This window comes from Paroedura picta, chromosome 7, assembly GCF_049243985.1.
Source record: "Paroedura picta isolate Pp20150507F chromosome 7, Ppicta_v3.0, whole genome shotgun sequence".
In the NCBI taxonomy this organism is placed as follows: Eukaryota; Metazoa; Chordata; class Lepidosauria; order Squamata; family Gekkonidae; genus Paroedura; species Paroedura picta.
Genome location: NC_135375.1, coordinates 26,513,967 through 26,536,409, shown reverse-complemented (window position 1 = coordinate 26,536,409; position 22,443 = coordinate 26,513,967).

The window sequence follows — 22,443 nt, the reverse complement described above, 5'->3', positions numbered from 1 at the left end:
TCCCCACAACAGGCGCTCTGTGAGCTAGATGGGGCTGAGAGAGCTCAGAGAGCAAAGACCAGCCCAAGGTCACCCAGCAGGCTTCATGTGGAAGAGGAGTGGGGAATCAAACCTGGTTTTCTAGATTAGAAGCCACTGCTCTTAACCACTATACCACACCAGTTCTTATTCCCCATGATTGTTTAACGTCAAAGAGGAGAACATCAAGCCAGTGCTGCTTCCAGTAGCACATGATATTCAGTTTTCCTCCTCCTCACTTCTGAGTAAATCTAGTCAAGCAACTCCGGACCATTCTGAATTATCTTGCCTGCTCAAAGGCTGGACCGGGACCTTTAATTTCACTGACAAGGTTCTTAATTTAAGCATAATTTTGTTTAAATCTGATCTGAATGCGTTTTTGTATCCTTCAGTCTGGCCATCTGACAGATTGGTTGGTTTGTTCTTCCAGGTGTTTTGCCATCCATCAGTCCTAAGCAGCTGGATTTGAGCCCAGTCGCAGCTTAGAGGCTGACAAGATTTTTAGGGTATGATCTTTCAAGAGTCAGAGCTCCCTTGGTCAGATACGGGCTCTTGAAAGCTCATAGCCACAAAATGTCATTATATCACTACTAGCTGTTCATCTTGGTCACTTCTGTATCTTCCCACATGTGTGCCTATGCAGAAAACCACTCGATGAACAACAGTTACTGGGAAGTGCAGCCCCATATTCTATTGAAGAAGAAGAAGAGTTGGTTCTTATCTGCCACTTTACCAGAAGGAGTCTCAAAGTGGCTTACAGTTGCATTCCTCTCCCCACAACAGACACCCTGTGAGGTAGGTGAGGCTGAGAGGGCCCTGATATCACTGCTCAGTCAGAACAGCTTTATCAGTGCTGTGGCAAGCCCAAGGTCACCCAGTTGGCTGCATGTGGAAGAGGAGTGGGGAATCACACTAGCTCGTCAGAGTAGAAGTCCCCACTCCTAACCACTACACCAAGCTGGCCAAAGTGGCTACCCTCTGAAGCAGGGGTAGTCAACCTGTGGTCCTCCAGATGTCCATGGGCTACAATTCCCATTAGCCCCTACCAGCGTTTGCTACCCCTGTTCTGAAGCATCAATCCCGAGTAGTCATTTGGCTCACCAAAGTTTCTGCTTTGCTAGCTGAAAGTGCCCTCACACAGCGATAAATAGAATCCTACAGCTTTCAGATACTGAGGAATTAAACTGCCCATCTTTTTGTTGCAACATTTAAAGTGGGCAAAAAGGACAATGTGGTGGAAGCAGACCCATTAGTAAGATGCAGATTTGAGCCTGGTTTGGAGTACCAGCTTTGCAGCCATCTTTCTATCACACATGATGCATATTGCACACCTCAGGGTGCCTTATACCGGGTCAGACAATTGGTACATCAAGTTTTGAATCGTCCAATTGGCAGCAGCTGTCCAGGGTCTCCGGCAGTGGTCTTCCACATCACCTATTATCTGATCCTTTGACCCGGAGATGCCAATGATTGAACCTTCTGACTTTCTACATGTCAATCAGATGCTCTACCACTGAACTGCAGCCACCTTCCCCATAATACGTGTGTTCATACTGATAAGTGCTTCAGATCTGTTGTACAGAAATTTGGGGGAGCACCTTATCCTTTGCCCCCCTTTGAAACGTCAGAGTAAGGGAGATGTTTTTAAGCAATGAGCATTTTCTGTGCATATTTTTCTTGACTAAAGCAAGTTGCTTAGGCCTTTAACAAAGGCAGAACAAGAACAGGCCTGCTCAAGACTTGGTGACCTTTCACAACAAGCATTTTTTTCTCTCTCTCTTTTTTTGTGCATAATAAAATGATGGATGCTTTCTTGGCAAAGTTTCTGCCCTTTTAAAAAACAGTTTAAAATTTACTATTCTTCGGTTGTTCAGAATGTTAAAGCATAAAAGCCTAATTTGGTGTAATAAAAATCAATAACAGACCATTCAGCTCAGTTTTAAAAATCCTTGAGGTAGCTGGTGTCACCAGGACATCTCAGGAATATTGGTAAATATCTTCCAGTTCTTCAGCCTAGAAATGTATGGAAATTAAAAATGAAAAAAAATGGGGAAAGCAATTTATTGACTTATCTCCCTTGGTACAAATCTCTGTTCTTTTGTTGTTTGCTATCAGGTCCCCCTTCAAGGATCGCTGCCTTGTTGTGGCAAGGGGGCTTGTGTAGTTCAGTGAAGCTATGAGCTATACCGTGCAGGGCCACCCAAGACGGACAGGTCATAGCTGAGAGCTCTGACAAAAGGTGATCCACTGGAGAAGGAAATGGCAAACCACTCCAGTATCTTTGCCATGAAAACTCTATGGACAGTTCCAATAGGCATAACGATATGACGCTGGAAGATGAGCCCCTCAGGTCGGAAGGTGTCCAATATGCTACTGGGGATGAGCAGACGGCTAGTACGAGTAGTGCAAGAATGAATGAAGCGACTGGGCCAAAGCCGAAAGGACGCTCAGTTGTGGAAGTAACTGGTGGCGAAAAGACAGTCCGATGCTGTAAAGATTTTTATTCCATAGGAACCTGGAACGTCAGATCCATGAATCAAGGTAAGCTGGACGTGGTCAAACAAGAAATGACAAGACTGAACATTGACATTTTAGGAATCAGTGAACTAAAATGGACAGGAATGGGTGAATTTAATTCAGATGACCATCAGGTATACTACTGTGGACAAGAATCTCGCAGAAGAAATGGAGTAGCCTTCATAATCAATAAGAGAGTAGGAAAAGCAGTCTTGGGATACAATCCCCAAAATGACAGAATGATCTCAGTTCGAATCCAAGGCAAACCATTCAACATCACAGTGATCCAGGTCTATGCCCCAACCACTGCTGCTGAAGAGGATGAAGTTGATCAGTTCTATGAAGCCCTACAACACCTTCTAGAAGCAACGCCAAAAAATGATGTGCTTATCATCATGGGGGATTGGAATGCTAAAGTAGGAAGCCAAAAAATAACCGGGATAACAGGCAGGTTTGGCCTTGGAGTACAAAATGAAGCAGGGCACAGGCTGGTAGAATTTTGTCAAGAGAATACAATGGTCATAGCAAACACTCTTTTCCAACAACCCAAGAGACGACTCTACACATGGACATCACCAGACGGTCAACACAGAAATCAGATTGACTATGTGCTCTGCAGCCAAAGATGGAGAAGTTCTATCCAGTCAATAAAAACAAGACCAGGAGCTGATTGTGGTTCAGATCATGAGCTTCTTGTTGCAAAATTTAGGCTTAAATTGAAGAAAGTAGGGAAAAGCACTAGGCCACTCAGGTATGAACTAAATCATATCCCCAATGAATACACAGTAGAGGTGACAAATAGATTTAAGGAATTAGATCTGATAGACAGAGTGCCTGAAGAACTATGGACGGAGGTTTGCAACATTGTACAAGAGGTAGCAACTAAAACCATCCCAAAGAAAAAGAAATGCAAGAAATCAAAATGGCTGTCTGAGGAAGCTTTACAAATAGCTAAGGAGAGAAGGGAAGTGAAAGGCAAGGGAGAAAGAGAAAGATACACCCAACTGAATGCAGAATTCCAGAGAAAAGCTAGAAGAGATAAGAATGCCTTCTTAAATGAACAGTGCAAACAAATAGAAGAAAACAATAGAATGGGGAGGACCAGAGATCTTTTCAAGAAAATTGGAGATATGAAGAGAACATTTCATGCAAAGTTGGGTATGATAAGGGACCAAAATGGTAGGGACCTCACAGAAGCAGAAGAGATTAAACAAAGGTGGCAAAATTATACAGAACAACTATACAAGAGCGAGCTTAACATCCCTGATGACCACAGTGGGGTAGTTACTGACTTGGAGCCAGACATCCTGGAATGTGAAGTCAAATGGGCCTTAGGAAGTCTGAGCAACAATAAAGCTAGTGGTGGTGACAGCATTCCAGTTGAACTATTCAAAATCTTAAAGGACGATGCAGTAAAAGTGCTACACTCAATATGCCAGCAAATTTGGAAAACTCAACAATGGCCACAGGATTGGAAAAGGTCAGTTTACATTCCAATCCCAAAGAAGGGCAATGCCAAAGAATGTTCAAACTATCGCACTATTGCACTAATTTCTCATGCTAGCAAAGTTATGCTCAAAATCCTACAAGCTAGGCTCCAGCAATATGTGGACCGAGAACTTCCAGAAGTACAGGCAGGATTTCGAAGAGGCAGAGGAACTAGAGATCAAATTGCCAACATACGCTGGATCATGGAGAAAGCTAGGGAGTACCAGAAGAACGTCTACTTCTGCTTCATTGACTATGCTAAAGCCTTTGATTGTGTGGAGCACAACAAATTGTGGCAAGTTCTTAAAGAGATGGGAATACCAGAGCATCTTATTTGTCTCTTGAGAAATTTATATGCAGGTCAAGAAGCAACAGTGAGAACTGAACATGGAATCACTGACTGGTTCAAAATTGAGAAAGGAGTTCGGCAAGGCTGTATACTGTCGCCTTGCCTATTTAACTTGTATGCAGAGCACATCATGAGAAATGCGGGATTAGAGGAGTCACAAATTGGGATCAAGATTGCAGGGAGAAATATCAACAACCTCAGATATGCAGATGATACCACTCTAATGGCAGAAAGTGAAGAGGAACTAAAGAGCCTGTTGATGCGGGTGAAGGAGGAGAGTGCAAAAGTTGGCTTGAAACTCAACATCAAGAAAACAAAGATCATGGCATCCGGCCATCTCAATTCCTGGCAAATAGATGGGGAAGAAATGGAGATAGTGACAGATTTTATTTTCCTGGGCTCCAAGATCACTGCAGATGGGGACTGCAGCAAAGAAATTAAAAGACGCTTGCTCCTGGGGAGGAAAGCTATGGCAAATCTAGACAGCATCCTGAAAAGCAGAGACATCACCCTGACAACAAAAGTGCGTTTAGTCAAGGCTATGGTATTCCCAGTTGCAATGTATGGCTGCGAGAGTTGGACCATAAGGAAGGCCGAGCGTCAAAGAATTGAGGCTTTTGAACTCTGGTGCTGGAGAAGACTCTTGCGAGTCCCTTGGACTGCAAGGCGAACAAACCGGTCAGTCCTAGAGGAGATCAACCCTGACTGCTCTTTAGAAGGCCAGATCCTGAAGATGAAACTCAAATACTTTGGCCACCTCATGAGAAGGAAGGACTCCCTGGAAAAGAGCCTAATGCTGGGAGCGATCGAGGGCAAAAGAAGAAGGGGACGACAGAGAATGAGGTGGCTGGATGGAGTCACTGAAGCAGTAGGTGCAAACTTAAATGGACTTCGGGGTATGGTAGAGGACAGGAAGGCCTGGAGGATCATTGTCCATGGGGTCGCGATGGGTCGGACACGACTTCGCACATAACAACAACAAATCAGGTCACAGGTAACCTATGGTAGCCCTGTAGGTTTTCCAACATATGTTCAGAGTTGGTTTCCCAGGGCCTGACTTTATGTCACAGCCCTGTTATTCCTTGAAGGCCTCCCATCCGAATACTAACCAGGATCAACCCTGCTTAACTTCCGAGATCTGATGGAATAGGACTAGCTTGGGCTGTCTCGCTCAAGGCTATGTTTTGTTTTGAGTTCTGCAGAATTCTGTGTCACTGCACTGTTTGCACATTGACCTTCATAGAGTTGTAGAGATGCTATGATAGTCAGGCTTGTTATGACATGGGATTTGCTTTACTATTGCGGATAATTTTGTCAAACCTTTCCAGTCTGTTTCTATCCAGTCTTATCTTTCAAGGAGGCAGGGAAAAAAATCTGCAACTGGAGGCTTAAACTCGCCTTCAATGCCCCCCCTTCAATTCTCGACTATTTTATACTTTGCTCTACATTCTGTTCCTCACGAATCTTAGTTTAACTAAAAATTCCAGAATTAGAACATGTGCTGTTTGTCAATATTTTTTGGTTTGTACCTTTTGCTCTGTAAGCTACTGAGTAGCCTGGATAAATCCCTGTATAACGTGGTGCATCAGTATTCACTTTGGGTGGTGGCTCACCACTGTGCCAACGTGGAGTTGTGTGGTCAACTGTTCTTCTGTTGCAAGAAAGACTTGCCTATCTGGAACAAGACTAGTCTAGAATTCTCCCTGTCTTGCCGGCATTTCACAAGCTTTTAAACTTTTTGATATGAGATGGAAGCCGCGTCAACGACTTGTATGGCCTGTTAAGAAAACAAAGGCACAACATGAAAGCACAGGCAAGAGAAGGAAACAAATGCAAGTTAGCTCAACGGTCCCTTGTCTTAGTATTTATGTAATTAGCAAAGAATGGGGCATAATGCTTAGGTTACCATATTAACAGAGGATGCGATCCTATAATTAGCAAGATGTCGTCGTTCCCCCCCCCTCCCCCAAGCACAGACAAGTCGGTCTCCAGGCTAGCTCCAAGAAGGAAATAAGATCCTATTGGTTAAAGACTTTTTCAAAGAAGAGAGGAAAACATGAGTCAGCTGTTGCTTTTTTAAAGGCATAATTGAGAGACACTTAATGCTACAGTTTCTAATTTCAACTGTACAATGAGCTGACTAGTGTAAATGAAATATCGACTGTCAAGAGATTTAGGCTTGAATCCCAGAACAGTTTACTATGGGACTTGTGAGTGGCACCCACAGAGCATAGCTTTCTCTCCTCCCCTCTCCCTTTGCAAACCAAAACATCCCCTGAAATGAAGATGAAGAGTTGGTTCTTATATGCCGCTTTTTTCTACCTGAAGGAGTCTCAAAGTGGCTTACAATTGCCTCCCCCTTTCTCTCCCACAACAGGCAACCTGTGAGGTAGGTGGGGCTGAGAGAGCCCAGATATTACTGCTCAGTCGGAACAACTCTATCGGTGCTGTGGCAAGCTCAAGCTCACCCAGCTGGCTGCATGTGGAGGAGGAGCAGGGAATCAAACCTGGTTTACCAGATTAGAAGTCAGCACTAGTCCTAATCACTACACCAATCTGGCTTTGGGGGACGGTGGGTCTCCTGAACAGCATGAAGGAGGGCTACTGCAGGATGGGGAAAATTGGTGAAAATAACTTGATTGAATCTGTTCAAGAAGGTCCAACTCAGAAAGTGGAGTAAAATTTACTGTCTATGTAACAGGACACTAGAGTGTCCATCTCTTCAGAGACAGCTTAAGATTAAGGTGACCAGATTGTCCCACTTTTGGAGGGACATCTGGGGGCACCTGGCAAATTGTACTTACGTTGAAATTTTAAAAATGTATATTACAATACTATTTTTGTGTTATGTGCATTCTATGAAACTTTTTGTTGCTTGGTATAGACCAAATTTTAAATCAAGACCCCCCCCCCCCAGTCAATGGTATCCCACTTTACCAATGTTAAAATTTGGTCACCTTAGATAAGATCCAACTGTACATGTACAAAGCAAACAAAAACAAGGTATAGGATCCAAGTTGGATTTTTAAAATTGTCCTAATATAGAAGATTATTTGAAAATGGTCACACAATAAAGAAAAAGTATATTTTTGCACAGAAAGCTGGACATTTCCCCCATCACCTTAACTAAGTAGATTGAACAAACCTAATTTTCTATAATTAGTACAAACATGCATTTTTCACAGAGCAACCCTGGGTCCTGTGTTATTCAACATATTCATTATTGATTTGTATGAAGGAATAGAGGGGGTGCTTATTACATTTGCAGATGATACTAAACTGGGAGGGGTAGCAAACACGTCAGAAGACAGAATCAGGATACAACATAATCTTGATAGGCTGGGGAAATGGGCTAAATGAATTAAATGAATTTTAATAGCAAAAAAAAATTTAGGCTTGAATCCCAGAACAGTTTATGTGAAATTCTGCATTTAGGTAGGAAAAATCAAATTCATCACAATAGGATGGGTGAGATTTGTCTTGGCAGTAGTACGTGTAAAAAGGATCTGGGGGTTTTAGTAAGCCACACACTGACCATGAGTCAGCAGTGTGACTTGGTAGCTAAAAAGGCAAATGGAATATGGGGCTGTATTAAAAGAAGCACAATATTTAGATCATATAAGGTGATATTACCACTTTGCTTTGCTTAGATCTCACTTGGATTACTGTGTTCAGCCTTGGACACCACAAATGAAGAAAGATGTAGAGAAACTAGAGCATGTCCAGAGGAGGGCTACAAAGATGGTGAGGGGTTTGGAGACCAAGACGTATAAGGGATGTTGAGGGAACTTAGTCTGTTTACCCAGGAGACAAGACAACTAAGAGGTAATATGATAACCATCTTCAAATACTTGAAGGGCTGTCATAGAAGATGGAGAAGAGTTGTTTTTTGTTGCCCCAGAGGAATGGATCAGAACCAATGGATTGAAATTAATTCAAAAGAATTTTTGGCTAAACATCCGGAAGAAGTTCCTTACGATTAGAGTGGTTCATCAGTGGAATAGGCTTCCTTGGGAGGTGGTGAGTTCTTCTTTGGAAGTTTTTAAGCAGATACTAGACAGAAATGCTGTTTTTATGAACTTAGGCAAATTGTTAGTGGGTGGACAGGAAGGGATGTAGCAGGGTTTGTCTTTTGTGGCGCTTCCTTGTATACCCAGGGAATTGCTAATTACTGCTGTGGGATGGTAGGCAAATTTCCTCCCAGCCAGGCTGGATGCTGGAGATCATTTGTGCATGAAATTGTGGCCACTGTGGGAAGGCAGGTAGTTGTGGGTTCCTGCATTGTGCAGGAGGTTGGACTAGATGACCTTGGAGGTCCCTTCCAATTCCATGATTCTAACCCTATAAAGTTAATGTACATAGTAAAGGTAAAGGTATCCCCTGTGCAAGCACTGAGTCATGTCTGACCCTTGGGGTGACGCCCTCTAGTGTTTTCATGGCAGACTAAATACGGGGTGGTTTGCCAGTGCCTTCCCCAGTCATTACCGTTTAACCACCAGCAAGCTGGGTACTCATTTTACCAACCTTGGAAGGATGGAAGGCTGAGTCAACCTTGAGCCGGCTGCTGGGATCGAACTCCCAGCCTCATGGTCAGAGTCAGACAGCATGTCACTGCCTTACCACTCTGCGCCACAAGAGGCTCTGTTAATGCACATATTTTAATGCTTTTCAATCATGCTGTTCATCAAATAGGCTTATCCTCTTTTGGAATCCAAATAGCATAATTTCAGAGTTCTAAATCAGGCAAGAAAACAACTGTGTTGTGTTTTACTCAACTTCTGAGGACAGCTAGTTCTTCTTTCATTTGAAGATTAATATATTGCAAAGCCTGCTTAGAAGAATTAAACATTCCTGTTATAAATACAAGTGATGGGCCATCGTCAGCATGTAGCAACTTTGGTTTACAGATATCTGGGAAGTTTATCATAGCTAAAATAATCTGGCTAGTTGGTTCAAGACATTGTGGCTTGAAGACACAAACAATCAGGGAATGAGCAGGAGACCAGTAATATTAGACAAACAAGATCTTAGTCCAACATAAACTTTCCTCAAGTCATAGAGAATGCCCTCACTAGGCGGACATTTAGAGAAAGAATTTCAGGGTATTGTTACAGGCCGACTCATTTGCATCATCTGACCAGGGTATTTACACACATTTCCATGTGACGTAAGGTTTGGCCTAAGAGTGATGAGGATTGGAAACCAAACTGGGCTGAGGTTGCAGTCAGCCAGATCAGTCAAGATTAGGCCTGTCTCCTACAAGGATCAGCAGTGCCCAGTTCAGTAAAAGTAACTGGAGCGTTGTCTTGATTGACAGAATTATCTGTTCTCGTAGAGTAGAAGGAAGCAAGGCCAAGATGGTGATGCAAAGTTTGTGAGGTATTAAGCCAGTAGCATGATTCATTTTCTCTTTGTCAAGGCAGAGGCCTATAAATCAGTCTCAGAGTACAAAGGTACGAGACAGATAAAAAGGTCTTGGAGCAAACCCTATTTCCACACAGTTATGCACTCTTTCTGGTCCAAGCTTTGTTTCCATTACCAGTTCACCATCCTTGAAGGGAGGCACACCAGAAACCAACCACTGGACTATGGAGCCTGTAGTAGTGTGGGCGCAGGTGGAGGTAGCAGGAGTACCTGCCCTAGACAATATATGTATGGAATGCACAATAAACTTCTTTAAACTAAGTCAGATCATTGATTTCTCAGGGTCACCATTGACTTCTCTGGCTGACAGTGACTCTTCAGGGTCTCAGACAGAGCCCTTCCCTATCACCTGCTGTTTGATCCTGTCAGGTGGACATGCCAGCAACTGAACCTGGGATCTTCTGGGTACAACGCAGATGATCTGCCACTGAACTACAGCTCCCACACTTAACAACTGTTCACTTATGCAATTGACTCTGACTCCCAAAAGTTCATACCACAAAAATCTTATTGGCCTCTAAACTGCTATCAAACACAACTCTAGCTCTTCTACCGCCAACCTATATGATACTCTCTGAAATAATGTCCAGGTGAATGTCCTCTTTATTAAATTTATCACATATGCCAACCTCTCTAATAATAATAATGGTGCCCTGCCAAGTCACAACTGACCCATGGAAACCGCTGGGCCATTGGGTTTTTAAAGCAATGGATTTACAGATGTGGTTTGCCATTGGCTTCCTTTGCAAGGCAACCCCAAGTCTTCCTTGGTGGCTCCCCATCCCAAAGGCTATCTGATAGCAAGCTGAAATAGCACCATCGTAATCTCTACGATATGTACCCAATTATATAATATATATATAGGATAGGAAGTCATATTTTTAAACCTTTCTGTAATGTCTATTCTAGCCTGATGAAGAGTTCTGGAGACCTTGAAAGCTTGCATGCTGGGCTGTGTCATTTTGGTTAGTCCTAATAAAAAGGAATTACATGGATTTTGTTCTTGCGTGTGGATTTGAGACAGTCTCCATTTTAAATTTGGACACCAGAGCAAAAGAGAGTGAGATGACTTCAATCAATTTGTCTTGACTGCACTTTTGTCTTGGAATAGAGGCACGGGTTACATTCTCACTGGTTCCTCCCCCAGTTCATCGGCTAGCCCATTTTGCTGTATCAGACGTCAAAAAAGAGGTGGTGTCTGAAACCAGGGACATCCATCTTGCTTTATAGGAGTAGGATGCTGGGGAGAAAACAGACATCTCCACAATGAAGGCTATGAAGCCAATGTAAGCAGAAAGTGATTTATACTGTTGAACTATTGATAATTTCTGCTATGATGTCCCTGAATTCAAAAGGTCATCCCACGGTTACGTTTTTAAAATCACTTTACAGCTTAAAGATGAACAAAGAGTTCTGCGATTCTTGATCGTTACGCCAGTGGATTATCAACACAACTGGCTTGCAAATTAGACGGAAGATGCTACATCCTTTATGATTATCATCAAACCAGTGTAACAGAGTTCAGAGAGAAGCAAATGCTGGCAGGGGCTCATGGGAATTGTAGTCCATGCACATCTGGAGGACCACAGGTTGACTACCCCTGCCGTAGACAATACAAGGAAAAACCCTAAAATACACTCATAAGAGAAACGTAGCAGGGGCTATTTTGCTCTTAGCCCAGGGGTGCATCTTCCTTTGTGCCTGCAACTTCAACTCTGGACTCAATTAATCTTTCTGCCTTGTCATTTAACCACACAGCCTCTGTAGGGAGCCAGGGCTTTTGCAATCGCCTTCATAGCACATTCTAGACACTCTTCCCTCCTGGCCATGATTGCAGGCTGGCATTGGAGAGCCTCTTCAGCCAGAAATTGTACCTTTCATATTAGCCTAGCTGTGATTGCCTTCTGGTGGGCATAAAGATTGGGAGAAGACCAGAAATTGCCAGAAATTGCCAGCCTCCTCTGAAGGCTCAGGGTGAGGAGCTTAGTCAGTCATTTTTCCTGGCACCTTAGACTTTGGCCTCAGGCTGGTCTGATTTTTTACCCTAAGATCTCACCCTGGTGCAAGAATGATTGATGTCAGGTGTTGGTAACCTTAGAGGACTGGCTGGCAGAGACTATGAACTTCAGCATTACTGGATGTCGCTTTTGTATGTGGATGTGACGTTGCAGCATTACACAATGTTGATTTCCCCCTTATTTTGCACCTCTTGCTCGGTTGAACAAAACAGGCAACCTGGCCCCCCAGGCTGGCTCCAAATAGATGGTAATCTTCACTGATTAACTTTTCTTTGTGCATCAGACCCCCCACTCCTCGTGGTGAGAAAAATCCCCTTTTTCACATGAGGTTTCGAAAAGATTCCTCAAGGGCCTGAACAAATTGTATCTACTCAGGGCTCCCCTTGTGCTGCAGTGGGCGCTGTCATTCATTTTGACACACCTAATTAAACCTCCCTTAGAATCACTGGCCACTTGCTCTCTGGAGCATCTCTCTTTCAAAGTTTCCTTCCTGGTAGCCATTACATTTGCAAGGTGAGCAGGAAAAATACAGCAGAGAACAATGGTAACTTTCTGCCAGTGCACGCTATTGGTCAGTTTCACTTTGAACTGATTTGCTCCAGCAGTTGGGATCCAGCTGTGCACTGGCCAACCGCAACTGCAGGATTACAATCCTGCCTCAGGCTTCATGCTCAAGTCCTCGGCAGGTCTACATACATGGCAGGCTGCATAGCATTATACTCCAGTGAGGTCCCTCCCTGCGCCATATTCTGCCCACTCCAAGCTAGCCATCCCAAAGTCTCCAGGTCTTTTCCAACCTAGAACTGGCAACCATAGATGGCTGACTTGTGTGCCTGCACAGTGTTGGCACAGTTTAAATTTGCAAATTTGCAAATAGTTTTACTAAGAAGAAAAACTTTGTCTAGAAGGAGGAGAGAGAAGTCCTAACAGTCTAACTATTTTGTTCCACATTCATTCTGTCTATTCAGGAGGCAAGCAGAGAAGAAGTGTGATCAAAGGATCAGGAAGTATCTATTGAGCCAATCAGGATACAGGAGGAGATTAAATGAAAAATACCCGGACGTTCCTGATCCAACTATGTTAACTACACATCTCCTCTGATGCCCCCTTTAGGCTCTTCTTCATATGTTTCTGAATCATGCGCACTACAGATCTTCCTTGCACACTGACAACTCGATGAGTGACGGGTACAGGTAACTGCAACACTGCGTCTCTCTTTTGCAGGCAGAGAAAATAAAACAGGTGATTTGATTGCTCTGCACACCATGTGGCTTCTGTCCCCTGAAGCCGCATCGTCTTGCAGTTAGCAAAAAGCACTGTGAGCCTTGGAAGGGAGCTTAGGAGGCCAAGGAGCATGTGGACGTTGAGCAGTTTCTGCCTCAAAGAAAGAACCCCAGATGTGCAGCCTGGTAGGCAGATGGATGGGGATGGGTTGTTGAACACTTATCTCCTCACACAAATGTCCTGAGGCAATATACACATTTGGTAATGTTATGAGGATTTGGAAGGAAAATTGCTGGAATAGTTGGATGGCCTGAGGGGACACACACACACACACACACACACACACACACACACACACCAGTTAGTCTGTCAGTGACGCATACAATGCTGCTGCAAACGTTCCAGGACAAACATTTGGCTTCGCAGGGAATCAGCCCTGCTGAGCCAAAATTCCTCCTACATCCACTACTTCAGCGGCTCGCATATACCAATGTGTCAGCACGCTCACATCTTTAATGGTCCCGCGGCATGTGTACTCGCTGTGTACACAATACAACAGAAAAGGAGTATACAGTACTGACATGCACACACAGTGCTTTTGGGAAGCTCTTACTTTGTGAATAACCACATCCTCATGAGTGGCCGTCAGGAACGTGGAACAGGGGTGCGGTTCTTTGCAACGGAACAAGGCCAAATGGCAGAAGGTGGGGCAGGGAAGCCTCTGCAGGGATGCTGGTTTTGGCTGTATCCCTGTGGCAAGCCTAATGTTCACACCACTTCTGTGTCCCAGTGAACTCAGTAAGACTTACTTGCGAGAAAACACATGTTAGATCAGGCTATAATTTCCTAAACTGAAGCTTGCCAAGACCTTTTTATGACTGGGTTCCACCAGATATAAGATTTCTACTTCTCCCTTCCTTGCAATGCGACTCAGTTCTACTCTTTCGCTTTCTCAAATAGTAACACCATCATAACTTTTGCTCGTAGAGGGAGAAAAAGAGTATATCTCGAACAATCAGATATAAGATTTCTACTTCTCCTTTTCTGCCAATGTAACTCAGTTCTACACTTTTGCTTTCTCAAATAGTAGCACGATCGTAACCTTTTCCCATAGAGGGAGGGGGAAGGTTCCTATTGTAGAACTCTCTAGTGTTCCAAGAAAATGGTTCTGCCTTTTTATTTTCTCTGCAAGGTAGTTCCCATCATGTGATCATCAGCTCCTTCAGAACTGTCAGGATGAGAAGACTCTTAGTGGAATTGTCTTTTTGTGGAAATTTACAGGTATTAAGCATCAGAATGTGTGAATACTTTTTCCTGGGGTCCAGATTTTCTCGCCAGAGGATGATGATGATGAAGAAGAAGAAGATGAAGAAGAAGAAGAGTTGGTTCTTATATGCCACTTTTCTCTACCGGAAGAAGTCTCAAAGCGGCTTACAATCGCTTTCCCTTTCCTCTCCCCACAACAGACACCCTGTGAGGTGGGTGAGCCTGAGAGAGCCCTGATATCAGAACAGTTTTATCAGTGCCGTGACAAGCCCAAGGTCTCCCACCTGGCTGCATGTGGGATAGTGCAGAATTGAACCTGGCGTGCTAGATTAGAAGTCCGCACTCCTAAACACTACACCAAACTGGCCACATTTTTCTAAAAGCTATTTATGTGGACAACAGTGCAATAAAATCTGCTATTTTAATAATGAAAACTGAGGTCCACACCACTGACCTTCCCATCAAACATACTTGTAGAATAAGGGTCAGGAATGTATTCAAATCCCCAAGTCAGCTGTGGAATTTATACCTTGGGTGTGTCCTTCTTTCTACTCTCACTTCACAGGGTGATTGTGAGGTTAAAATAGAAGACCACTATGTTTTCTGTCCTGAGTTTCTTGGAGTCAGAAGCATCAGATAGATTCTGGATTGTGTGACCAGTCTGCAAAACTGAAACTCTAGCAAAGAGATTTTATTTAAGCAACAGTGCAAAGCAATGGAAATTTCCAACCTTCTGATACAGCAGCAGAACACCATGGAAAGCAAGGGGGACTCCTTTTGCTCTAGAAAGGTGGCACTTGATTTGGTAGAGCGGAAGTGAGACAAAGAATGCTTTAAAATAGTGTTAGGGTTTCCATCTTTTTCTGGCAAGGTTCCTGTGCTTGAACCGCTAACTGAATGATGAGCAGGAATTCAACAAGCAGAATTTTACTCCCCACCACCATCACCACCAGCTCTGGGCAGACAGTAATGAGTAAAACCTAAATCAATGCATTTGGGTACTGGTGCAAAGAACACAGGAGCCCAGTTGTGCCCTAACTTGTCACTGAACTGCTGCAAGTAGCATTGTCTGCCAACACACAATTTGTGACAATTGTCTACATCTTTCTTCTGAATTTGCAAGAGTCTCCAACACACATACAAGTTTTCCTTACGGTTGTAAAACAGTAGACTGTCCTGAGCTGGTGCACTTACCTGAGCTTGTGAAAGTTTTGGAGACAAGCAGGACCCCAGTTAATATGTGGATGACAGACCACCAAAGAAGAGCAAGGTTGCTATGCAGAGGCTGGCAACGGCAAACCACCATTGCTCCTCTCTTGCCAAGTTGGCTCCAACTTGATGGCACATTATTATTATTTTACATGCGAAACCATCGTACTGTTTATTTAGGGCTATTGTAGGCCACTTTTCTCCCTTCAGTGGCCTACAGTGACTCACAGTAAAATACCAAACTCAGTGTCAAAGTCAAAATATTCAATAATAAATAATAGAAACCAACAAAACAGACATACCCCGGGTTGTTCACAGATGGAGCCTCACAAGAGTTCTTGCCTGCAAGCTTTAAGGCTAAAACCAGAGGCTGAAAGCCCTTTGATTTGAGTCCTTCAGAGCAGGGGTAGTCAACCTGTGGTCCTCCAGATGTCCATGGACTACAATTCTCATGAGCCCCTGCATTTGCTGTCAGGGGCTCATGGGAATTGTAGTCCATGGACATCTGGAGGACCACAGGTTGACTACCCCTGCTTCAGAGCACATCATCTATTGATTCATCTAGCTCTATCAGTTTGGGTGTGTGCCACCACTGTTACTGCTCCTCCTGAATGTGCCCGCCAATTTATATACGATTTATATACAATCATGAACAATGGATCTTTACGCTATTGGTCAGTTTCAGTTTAATTTCTGTGAAAGAACACTTCATTTTATGGTTGGGCGTCACCACAACATGAGGAACTGTATTAAAGGGTTGTGGCATTAGGAAGGTTGAGAACCACTATGTTAACTGGTGATGCCAGGGATTAAATTCTGAGATATTTTGCATATAAAACATGTGCTCTGCCACTAAACTACAGACTCTTTCCTATAGAGATGGGAAATATGCAAGAATTCTGAAAGAACTCCAATGTGAACTTGAGGATAGCCTAACAAAAATATGCAATTTGTCACTAAATCTGCCTTCATTCCTGAAGACTGGAAGATAGCCATTTTAACCACCATCTTCCAAAAATTTTCCAGAGAAGATCTGGAAAATTACAGGCCAGCCAGTCTAACGTCAATACTGGGTAAATTGATGGAATCTATTATTAAAGATAGAATTAATAGGCCTAGGCATATAGATGAATAAAAGCTATTGAGGAAGATTTTCTCCTACTAACTTTTCAGAGTTCTTTGAGGGGTTGAACAAACATTTGGACAAAGGTGACACAGTCACAAATCACCAAGAGTGGAAACATATTAGAAACAAGGCAAAAAAATCCAGCAGCACCTACAGTAGCGTGTTGGCTGAGAGGACAACCTGCTTCACCAATAGCCAGCTAAGGGATAAAATTCCCATGAGCCCTTGCCAGCGTTCCATGGACATCTGGAGAGCCGCAGTTTGACTACCCCTGAGTTAAATGCTCCATGGCATTAAGCAAATTGTTAGCTAACAGGCTAACGGCTAAACCATGTGAACGAGGATTCATAACATGGGGCAACCGAAAATATATTGCAGAACGGAAAAAATTTCCCCCAATTAGTGACTCAGTAAAAATGTGGCAAAACAATGTGGAATGTTTCCTTTCAAAGATGAAACTTCATTTTCATGACATGCACTCATGATTCTGTGTCACAGGGGCCTCTTGAGTCAGAGTGCTCTGTTTCAGAAAAATAAAGACTCCCCTGAGGTGCATATTTTGACGGATGCATGTTGACATATGGAGCAGTGGCTCTTTGCCAGAATATAAACATGGATAATTTAGAACTGTATACTGACATTTTAAGTTTGCTGAGAATATGGCAAAGCCTTGTCTGGCCTTCCCCAGTTCTTCCCTCTAAAAGGCTATTATGAAATACACGCCTATGCTTGCAGACTTCTTGGTTGCAATTCCAGAAAAGCTGGACTCTGCGTTCTCAGACTGCAATCCTAAAGGCACGTTCCTGGAAGTGAACTGTCCATTTCATTGAATAACATTAAACTGAATTACTTCTGTGTACTTGGGAGCCTCGACACCTGCACATATGTACGTATGTACTATTGAGTTGTAACTAACTTATGGCAACTCCAATAAGAGGCTTTAGAAGCAATCAAGAAGCAGAGGTGGCTTGCCATTGACTTCCTCTGCAGAGCCATCCTGGGTGATCTCCCATCCACGTACCTCTACACCTACATATACATAGGAACATTCCATCAATAAGGGAGTCTCTACTGCTACGTATGTATGCTCCATCAAGTTATAACTGACCTATGGCAACAACCCCAGCAAGGGGATTTTAAGGGTGTTTTGACATTGACTTCCTCTGCAGAATCATCCTGGGTGGTCTCCCATCAAAGGACTAACCCAGCTTAGCTACTGAGATTTTACAAGATTAGGCTATACCATGCTGCTTCCTCTGCGCACACTCCGTAGTAAATTGCAACCTCAAACAATAGCTGATGATCTCACTGGAGTGCATGAGACAAAATACCACTTGGAGCCTGGAGAAAGTGAAAGTCTGGCTGAGGAAGGTGGCCAGAAAGACAGAAAAGGGAGTAATGTCTGCCTGAAAGAGGGCAGTGAAGCATTGGAACCCTTGGCAAAGCTACTCTCCAGGCATCTCCTGCATGTTGGAGTACTTATTTGCTTCCAATATTTTCTACTTTATTTGTTATTGGATTTCTTTACCCCCCTCCGCCCATAAGGGCTCAGGGCGGTTTGTACATTTCTAAATGAAGTTCATATTACGAAGTTTTCATCCATTTCTAGTGCTCTTTTATCCAAAGGAAACTAAACCTTATAGCTCTACCCTGTGGCTTTTTCATTACTCCAAGAAGTGCAGAGCATGCAGCAATAAAATTTATCAGTGCCTGTTATGAGACTGTGCATTTAAAATGGATTGGTTCATGTGATTAGGTTCCTTTTCGCTGTTTGCACCAGCAGGTTCTCAGGAACAAAGCTGCTATAATTAAGTAAGCCTGGGATTCCAGATAGTACAGCTCAGCCCTGAGAGGCTCTGGTCACATGTTAATGTGGAAGTTCCCCAAGATCCATATCCATGATAAAAAAAATCAAGGTGGAAAATGCCCTGGGAACCATACCTTACCCCTGTCTCCTATGCCACCAAGAGCAAGGACGTTGCATGAAGATGCTCAAAGAGTAAGCCACATCAGATCACCAAACAAGTGACATGGCTCAATAGAAGACAAAACAATGCCACAGTATCACTGGTTGGGTTGTCATGCAGGATTTTGGATTTTATCCCAAATGTCACAGGACTGTCCAGTGAAACCGTGCTCTGCAGGTTTCAAACTTCACCTGCTTTCAAGAGAACTTCTCTTATGCTCTGCAGCTAAGGAGCACAGAATTCTGTTCACAGTTACAAACAAAATCCAGCCCAGCAGAACAAACTCTATCTGTACCAGAGCTGCATGTCTATGCAAAACATGTGTGTTGCTCCTGTCCAGGCAACATGATAACTGCATGTATCAGGATAATTGGGGGCAGCCTCTGCTCCTATTTTATATGGTTGTTATGATCCCCATAGATGTGGACTGATGGTGTGGTATATTTATAAATAAATAAATAAATAGGTAGGTAGGTAGGTAGGTAGGTAGGTAGGCAGGGATGTAATGGAACAGTCTGTTCCTCACCTAATATCCATATGATTTAGTTTGGTCCTATTGGGTGGAGCTCTTGTGTCAGTTTCCAGATTTGTATGTTAGCTGAAGTTGGGGGTTGTTTGAATTTGTCTTCTTGGAAAAAAAGGGCTGATGTTTTGAACCAGCTGGTCTCTGCTGAGTCTCTGGGAGCCTGAGCTAGTACCATAACCCAGAACCCACAGCCAAAGGGGCTTTACAGATCGTGATGCCGGATGATCTAATGCTTTAATCACCAGCTATATATTTAGATAGCTTTAAAACAGGTAAGCAGCATATCCTGACATACTGCACATTATGACATTCCAAGGAACATTATGACATTCCAAGGAACATGTAGTTACATTTGTCTGATTATTCAGTGGCCCTCTTATTATATAAACAGTTTGGCATGCAAGCCTCCAAGCACAGTTGTCAAAAAAGACACACCAATTCATCCAGCTGGGAAATAATGTCCATGGATCAGTCGCTACCAGGCCATGGCTCCTCCTCGTCCTCCTCCCTGGCTGCTGCCTCAGGGGCTGCCCTGCCACTCTGCCACAAGCTCACCTTTGGTGCTGTCTGGCGGCCGCCATGGCTGGGGCTCCCCCTCAGCAAGGCACTGCACAGCTGCTGCTGGCAGCGCCCCCCCTCCTTCAGGGGTGCCAGCGGGAAAGCAAGTGGAGCAGGGGCTCAGGCCGTGGCGACGTCCCTTGGCAAAAGACTACTCCCCCCCGGCCTCATTAAAATTGTCAAGTGTTCATTGGTCCCCGATGATAAAAAGGTTGGAGACCACTGCTTTAGAGTATGTACTAAATAAATATAAATGAGAGAAAATAAGGGAAGTCTCTTTTAAGAAAATATTGGGCTCCTGTGGATCTATATCTAATGGAATTAATAACTTTTCAAACACCTGGTGTCCAATTAATCCTGGATGTTGAAGGTTAAAAAGGGATAAGTAAGTACCAGAGAAGGTGCAGAAAGGAGCAACCAAGCTGATCAATAGGTTGGAACTCCTTTTGTACAAGGAAAGGCTAAAGGGTTGGGAGATTTTTCATTTCAAGAAAAGCCTAACTGGGGACTACATGATAGAGATGTAGATGATTGTTTAATAAAGTGAAGAAAGTGGGCAGGAATATCATTTTGTGCCTCTGCAATAACGCTATTACTAAGGGCACCCAATGAAGGCAATGAGCAATACTTTCAGCCCAGACAGAAGGAAAATGCTCATTGAGGAATTAATTTGTAGATTTGCTGCCAAAGTGTGTAGTTATTAGTTTAGCTGGCTTTAAAAGATTAGAAAAATGCATTATGGATAGGTCCATTGATAGCTATTAGCCACAGTGACTGAATAGAACCTCCCTGTTCAGATTAAATAGTTCTTTTAACGTGTGTTAGAAGGATGTCAGTGGAATGCTTTCCCCTCCTTGCTTGTTCGACTTCTGGGGAAATCTGTTTGGCCACTGAGTGAATTAGGATGCTGATTCAGTGGACCATTTGGTTGGTCGAGTACAGTTGTTCTTATAGCCTCCTATGCAATCCCAAAGTAATAAAAAATATGGATACATTTGAAAACATGAAACTGCCTTATACTGAATTAATCCACTGATCTACCAGAGGTATTTTTCAGAAAGGGGGGATTACTTAGGGACAAGCTGTGAGGACCGAAATAAATACATAAACACTTGCAATTTTTTTAAAATAACAAAATATATGCATTTAAATGCTCTTGTAATGCTTAGACAGCTATCTATGACACATTCTCATTAGCAGTAACAAAGGCAGGATAACATTTACCTGGTGAGGAAATATTGGTTTTAAGTCCTCGGAAAATGTGATATCCTTGCGAAAGAATCACTTAACTGAGGAAAAACAACTAGATCTCACGATACTGCCATGAAATGGCTCTTTGTTGAGTGACAATGCAATCTATTTGATGTAAAATGTTAGGTAATAGGAGAACAGGGAGCAAATAATTGATTCTCTCTTCCTTGTGACCAACTGGTATAATTGGATTCTACCAAGTCATTTAGAAGCATGAATGTTAAACATTTTAGTAAATAGTTCATTAAAAAAATGCTCAGTGAGTTGAAGACTGACATCTGAAAGATAGTCCTTGGGATTATACTTTCAAAAATCTCAGGAAAACAAAGTCTTTTAAAAACTGTTAGGTAAAGCTGGTTGGGAATTAAGAAAATTGAAGGGTTAGCCCTTAAACTCCAGAACCAAATCTGCATGGGGAATCTTCCTCTGGTTGTTGGCGGGTTTTTGAGCTTTCTCCACATGTTGTTGTCTACCTCCTGAGGCTGTCCAAGGGCTGGCTTCAGTTTTGGTCAGATTTGCCTTGAGATTAGGGAAATCACCAAAATTGGATTTGCCACTTGCTGTCTTGCTTCTCATCAGGGAGCAACCAGGGGCAAGCCTGTGTAGAGGGGAAAATGTGCAACTGTCCCTGCAACATTTTGTCCGCCTTCATACCCGCCTTCCCCTCTCCATTTCCTTCTTGAGATTTTTTTTAATGGTGTGGTCTGTGTTGCACAGGACCGCAAAGCTACTTTGCATAAGTTAACATAAAATGTCCCCTAATGCAGTGATCCCCAATCTTCATCTGGTCTGGGACCGCCTCCGGGGGTGGGGGAGAGCCAGCAGCCCGGCTGCCGCAGTTGCTCATAAACGCGCATGTGCGTTTTGGCCACCAGGTGGTGTTAACACGCATGCACAGAGTTGCCGCGCATGCGCTTTTTGGCCACCAGGGGCGCAAACGTGCATGTGCAGCAGTTCCGCGCGTGCGCGTTAGCGTTGCTGGTGCGCCGGCTGCCGTGCCGGCCTCTTTCCCTCCTCTCGCTGCAGGGGGGGAGGCAGGCGCGGCCGGTGGCGGCCCGGTCCGATGGCCTTTGCGGCCCGGTACCGGGCCGCAGACCGGGGGTTGAGGACCCCTGCCCTAATGTGTCTTTTGGGGATCGGGCAGGCAAATCACAGTCCCATTTGTTTTTTCTGGAGGAGGTGAATGAACGGGGAGTCGGGGGGAGGCATGATGAGGCAGCCCTCTCCCTATCAGCTAGGCACCCATACTCTACTGTTTAGAGTATGTTTAAGCCCCCAAGATAAATGCTGTTCTTTGATTGGTGGCTTGCTGTGTTTGACAAACCGAGAACTGGGGGGGGGGGGGGGAATTCAACTTGTTTTCCCTTGCTGCCTCATTAGGAGGCAAAACGCAGCAACGAGGCAGTGAGAAAATGCAGGAGGGCTGTCCCTTAAGGAGGCTTGCAAACGTGCAACTTACAACAGCGTGTTTGCAAGCAGGAGGCAGCACGAGTATTGCACCT